This window comes from Notolepis coatsorum (genome assembly GCF_963971535.1).
Source record: "Notolepis coatsorum genome assembly, chromosome: 6".
NCBI classification, from domain to species: domain Eukaryota; kingdom Metazoa; phylum Chordata; class Actinopteri; order Aulopiformes; family Paralepididae; genus Notolepis; species Notolepis coatsorum.
The window spans coordinates 96,157,325-96,163,675 of NC_140170.1; the positions used below are offsets into that span (position 1 = coordinate 96,157,325).

A 6,351-nucleotide genomic window follows, 5' to 3' on the forward strand; every position below is an offset into this window, starting at 1 on the left:
TCTTTTTCCCCCCCGTTATGGCAATTCCCAATCCCCTTCCTGGTCGTTGCGCACTCTGCCCCCTACCGTCGGTCTGGGAGGGCGGAGAATATCGCATGCTTCCTCCGACATGTGTACCCAGCCCACCGCTTCTTTTCACCTGGCAGCGAGGACTCTCACTGGGAGAGTGTAACATGTGTGGAAGGATCACACTACCTTCCCCAGATCCTTCCCTCGCTGTGCAGGCGCCCCGACCGAACTGTAGGAGTCGCTGTTTACAATGACCAGGAGTCCAGGACCCACCCCACTGGCTTTCCCACCCGCTGACACTGCCAATTGTGTCAGTATGGACGGCCGACCAAGCCGGAGGTACCGCAGCTGGATTCTATCCCACTGTCTCTGCGGTGGTAGACAGACGCTTAGTCCGCTGCGCTACCCGGCCGCCCCGACTTTTCTTTTCTATACAATTTGATATGATTTAAATGAGTCATATTCTTAAAGCATGCATCAACTCCCAAAAACGATGAAAGAAGATGGCAATAATAATAATTTATTTGCAGTGCTTTACTAACGTAATGTATCACTACAAATCATTAGATGCATACATAAATATTAGAAGGCAATTAATCCATTTGATTCCGAAGGTCCTTTCCTTTTTACCGCACATCTATTTCTCTCTTCCCTCCACATTACATGTCCCACATGTAGAAGACATGTCCTAAATGTTCTGTTCTCCACACGTGACACTCCTGGTTCATCCAGTACGAGGCAGGGGAGGTAGTGTCATCTGTTCCCGTAGCGACTCATGGCTCATCAAAGCATACTGTACGGTATATTATGTTTCCCAGCCCCGCCCCACTGTTCCTAAACCCTCCTATCCCCTTCAGCCAGCCCACCCACCTCATGCCATGTCCCCGGTGGGCGGTGGCCCTCATAACCTCGACCACCACGCTGACACACACACACACACACACCCCTCATGCACAGCACAGCAACCCATTCCATCCTCGGGTCACAGATTAGATCAGCAGGAGTTTCGGTGAGCTGAATAAAGTGTTTCTTCGTCACCGGGGAGGGCCTGAGATGTGACTGAGGACCTCTTCCTCTTTGCAGCCGTATTTGGACTTTACTTCAGAGTCGCTGTCAGTGGTGCTGGTGTGGCTGTAGTGAGAAGAAGAGGAAGACGCTGCCATGTTCAAATCCCCCTTTCTGCTCCTCCTGGCCCTGGCTGTGACTGTACAACTATGCTCATCAGCACCGATAAGTAAGCAATGTACTTCCTCACCTCTGTTTAACCTGTACCTTTCTCATATAGTACCTTGGTTATACTAGTGTCTGGCAATCACTATGTTTGGGCCCAAAGATAGGTCACAAGATGATAAATATGGGTCCCCAAAACGTCCTTGCTCCCTGCACCAGTGAGCCAGGATGGCTTACTTAAAAGCAAGCAAAATCCTTTTGTGATTGCAAGAAAAATCCCTCAAAAAATGTGGGTCCCCAGAGAAAGGATTTGAGAACCGCTAATTATCCTGAAGTGAGATGGTTCCCAGGCCGGCTTTGTTTGTGTTCCTACTCTGATGTTCTCTTTGTAGATATTATGAACCCAGTGAGCTGTTTTATCAAATTAATTACAATATTTTAGGTATATGTGGCGTTTTAGTTATCACATTAGCATTTTCAATGTCTGTGCCTTGCAATTTACCTCAGCCAGAAGTGCCTGTTATATTATTAGGTAGGTGTTATGTAACACCTTACCAGTGAGTTGGCAAGCGCAGTATTTCTATAGGGTGGTATATAAATATCCTTTTATGTCTTCCAGCTGTGTCCGGTGAAAATATTTGTCCAATTTAAAAATGTATATAGCCTATACCCCTTTTCTCTCTGAAGGGAAATAAACCTCTGATATTTGTGCTTATCAGTAATTTTACGTGAGAAATATTTCCCAGCCTGGGAGCCAGACACACCTGTCACCATAGTAAACTACCATGTGCAACACTTGGAACTAAACTTGGAACCTGAAACTCCACCCCCAATGTGTATCTCATGTCTGACATGACATTAGACATCCCCAACTGTTATATATATCCTGCAAACATATATGCATATGAGACACTTTCCAGAGCTACGTATAGATAACTCGGCAACCTGTAACATACAGCTCTGTGTTTTAATCCTGTGCCATGCCTCACTATTTTAAGTCTGCACTATTTTTAAAGCATACATTAATAAAATAAAATCTAATATTTTTTTAATCTAATCTGTTGATTTATTAGGGAAAAGGGTAAGGGTGCGTGTTAAGGCTCCCCCCCCTGAAGAGCCTGTTCCAGTACCAGAAACGCCTGTTGTACCAGAGGAGGCTGCTGCTGAGGGACCACCTCCAGCTGTTGTTGTTGAGGAACCACCTCCACTTCCTGAGGAACCTGTTGCTGAGGATCCCATTGTTGCTGAGGAACCAGTCGTTGCTGAGGAACCAGTCGCAGTCGTTGCTGAGGAACCAGTCGTTGCTGAGGAACCAGTCGCAGTCGTTGCTGAGGAACCACTCGTTTCTGAGGAACCAGTCGCAGTCGTTGCTGAGGAACCAGTCGTTGCTGAGGAACCAGTCGCAGTCGTTGCTGAGGAACCAGTCGTTGCTGAGGAACCAGTCGTTGCTGAGGAACCAGTCGCAGTCGTTGCTGAGGAACCAGTCGTTGCTGAGGAACCAGTCGTTGCTGAAGAACCAGTCGTTGCTGAGGAACCAGTCGTTGCTGAGGAACCAGTCGTTGCTGAGGAACCAGTCGTTGCTGAGGAACCAGTCGTTGCTGAGGAACCAGTCGTTGCTGAGGAACCAGTCGTTGCTGAGGAACCAGTCGTTGCTGAGGAACCAGTCGTTGCTGAGGAACCAGTCGTTGCTGAGGAACCAGTCGTTGCTGAAGAACCAGTCGTTGCTGAGGAACCAGTCGTTGCTGATGAAACTATTTCAGATGCCGCTGAGGAAGCAGGAGATGGTGAACTCAGTCCAGTTATAGTGGAGGAACTTGCCCCAGAAGAAGCAGCACCTGAGGAGGCTGTTCCAGTTGAAGCTGATGATCCAGCCCCAGAGGAACCCATTCTGGTTATCGCAGAGCCAGCTCCATCTGGGGAAGAGGAACCAGTCCCTGATGTCATTGTTGCTGAGGAATCTGATCCTGAGGAACCAGTGCCAGTTGCTGTTGAAGAGCCTGCAGAAGAGGAAGTAGTCCATGAAGAAGTTATCCTTGTAGAGGCTGCTCCGGATGAAACTGCTGAAGAACCTGCCCCAATTGTTGCTGTGGAGCCTGCAGAAGATGCAGCTGCCCCAGAGGAAGTAGCTCCAGAAGAGGCAGCTCCAGAAGAAGCAGCTCCAGAAGAAGCAGCTCCAATAGAGGCAGCAGCTCCAGAAGAGGCAGCAGCTCCAGAAGAAGCAGCTCCAGAAGAGGCAGCTCCAGAAGAGGCAGCTCCAGTCATCACTGTAGAAACATTTGCAGAGGAGCCCGCCCCACAGGAAGCTGTTTCTGAGGAATCTGATCTTGTTCTTCCTGAACCTGATGCAGAAGAGCCAGAGGAAGCTGCCCCAGAAGAACCTGTCCTAGTCGTTCCTACAGAAACCTCAGAGGAGGAAGTTCCAGAAGAAACAGCAGAAGAAGAAGGAGAATATGTGTATGTATATGAATATGAAGACGACGAGGAGGAAGCAGCAGCTGAACCTGTTACTGAAGAATCGGCTCCTGAAGAAATCGAGGAGAGTGTGACTTCCGAAGAGGAGGTAGTGGCGGCTCCCACAGAGGCCCCAGTGGAGGTTGTGGTGCCTCCCACAGAGGCCCCAGTGGAGGTTGTGGTGCCTCCCACAGAGGCCCCAGTGGAGGTTGTGGTGCCTCCCACAGAGGCCCCAGTGGAGGTCGTGGTGCCTCCCACAGAGGCCCCAGTGGAGGTCGTGGTGCCTCCCACAGAGGCCCCAGTGGAGGTCGTGGTGCCTCCCACAGAGGCCCCAGATGAGATTGTGGTGCCTCCCACAGAGGCCCCAGAGGAGATTGTGGCGGCTCCCACAGAGGCCCCAGAGGAGATCGTGGTGGCCCCAGTAAAGGCCGTGGTGGCCCCCGTAGAGGCCCCGGTTGAGCCTACCTGTGACTGTCCGCCGGCAGATGATGTGCCTGATTCCACAGCATCGACAGACGATCAAGGAGTTACGGTCACATTACTGGAAGATGAAACAGTTGGTAAATGTTGATTTGATATGCATCATACGCTTACAGTGAACATCGTTTATAACTTTTATTTAAGCTGATATTTCTCCCTAGTAGAACTTTTTCCCTTGATAGTGTGCACACTCACATATATGAGTTCAAGAGCAATCATCCATCGAATTGCGCTGTGTATCTGAGTGGTTGAAAATGAAGTTGAAATCCATACTTATATTCATACTTATATGCCCTATATAAACTACAGTGATCTCGTACATCTCGTTTCATATCTTCTCCGTTTTTTGTTAATACTTCTCAAGGAATAATTTGTCTGCTTGTAAATATCAGAAAAATAACAGGCAGATAACATAGAAGGTGGACTGCTCATAAACTCATATGGAGGTCTGCTTGTTAAAGAAATGTCCACCCAGACTGAAATACTGTTTTAATAATACACACTCCTGTTGTTTTGTACGTTCTTATGGCACTAATGACATATTTGACTTTCCAGCTAGTGTGAGCAGAGGACTGGTGCTTGGTGGGGCGTTCATCGCGTTGCTGTCTCTGATTGCTATGGGATCTGTTGGGAGGGCTGTGTCCCAGAAAATGCACTGATTGCAAGTGAGTACACTGGTGCACACAAAGCAAACTAGAATTAAATCTATCTGTAATGTCTAATTGAGAATTCTCAAGAAAGTCAGCAATTAATTCTCTTTAATATATAAATATATAATATATATTTAATATACAATATATAAAAGAAAGAAAGAAATAAAAAGAAATTAATCAAATAAATATTTTTTCTTTTGTACGCTTTGTTTTGTATGCTTTTTCTTGATAGCATTGGAAAATAAGGTTAGCTATAATATATTAAAACCAGGCCATATCTAATTTACTTTTTTAATCCACCACTTCTATCTCCTTTCCTAGGACTGTGAAATGCCAAAGAGCATTTGGCAAATGGAATAGATGTTTGGATGTGCTGGGACTATTGAAGCACACTACTGAAGCACACTACTGTATCTGCTTCACTGCACTGAACTTTTCATGAATAAAAAGTAATTCAGAAGTGAAATTCCAGCACTCTGGCTTCTCCAAGGTTTTGAGCTGCCAAGAAAGGGGGTTCATTCTCCAAAACCCCACCCCAAGGGTGGTAGCTAAATGTAAATAAATAAATAAAAGATAGATAGATAGATAGATGTAAAGGAGGGTTTTGCAAGGATGTAACAGCCCTGTCCATCCACCATGTCTCCTGGTGATAATGTGGTAATAGAGGAGGTGTATGTTTGGGGTGGGGGGTGGCTAGGATACCATAACTACTTGATAACCTACATCGTTTTATAGTTGAGATAATCTATAGACTATTTGGTTGAATGAGTACAAAGATATTGTATATATGTGTATAATGATGGGGATGGAAACACAATGCTTTTAAAAATATAACTAATTAAAAGTATGGAATAATGATGAAAATACCCAATTTATAAACTGTTTTATTTTGAAGGACAAGATTCCATCTCGTATTGCTCCTTCCTTATTCATGTAAAAACACCACTAACCTCCCTAGGAGGACTGTTAAGCTCTGTAAATGCAATGTGCTGTGTTTATGTGCTTTTAAATGTTTTGATAAGAACGCTTCTGTGTTTCCCACTCTTATTTGCCTCCAAAACATTTAGGATTGTTGGTATTAATCAGTGTTGTCGATGGTTAGCCAGACTTTTGAATAAAATAATAAAAATGTTGCACAGATTATTGAAGGAAGAAAAAAATGCAACGTAATATGTGTTCTATGACATGATTGCTTCATCAAACTATTTCGATTATTACCACAGAGATGATTATACAAATACAAATACATTTGACTTGACAAAAACCACTACTGTTCCCTCCTGCATCTCTCTTGTGGTGTTGATATGTTAAAGGGGCTACCGGTATCGTCTCATGTTCTGCCATGCTGACCCCATATCATCCACGCTATGGCATGCAGCAGTACCAGACGTATGTGCAAAGCACCTCCCACATACAATAAATAGTGTGAGGAAGGGGGGGGGGGTATACCCTCCTACAGGAGGACATACTGTACTGTTCTAAATGGGGATCTTTAACTGTTTCATTGGCAAAACTGTATAATGTATATGTCTGTATGTGCCAAGACACTTTGACCCACTTATGGATCTCCCTATATGGATTTCTGTCA

General features: G+C 45.4%; 1 long non-coding RNA gene across 1 annotated transcript; it reads left to right on the plus strand.

The window, feature by feature from the left end:
• The first annotated feature begins 3,990 nt into the window (after positions 1 to 3,990).
• LOC311230375 lies at positions 3,991 to 5,698 on the plus strand. Its single transcript, XR_014619796.1, has 3 exons — positions 3,991 to 4,190; positions 4,666 to 4,775; positions 5,085 to 5,698. It is a non-coding gene; the product is annotated as an uncharacterized lncRNA (long non-coding RNA).
• The last annotated feature ends 653 nt before the right edge of the window (positions 5,699 to 6,351 follow it).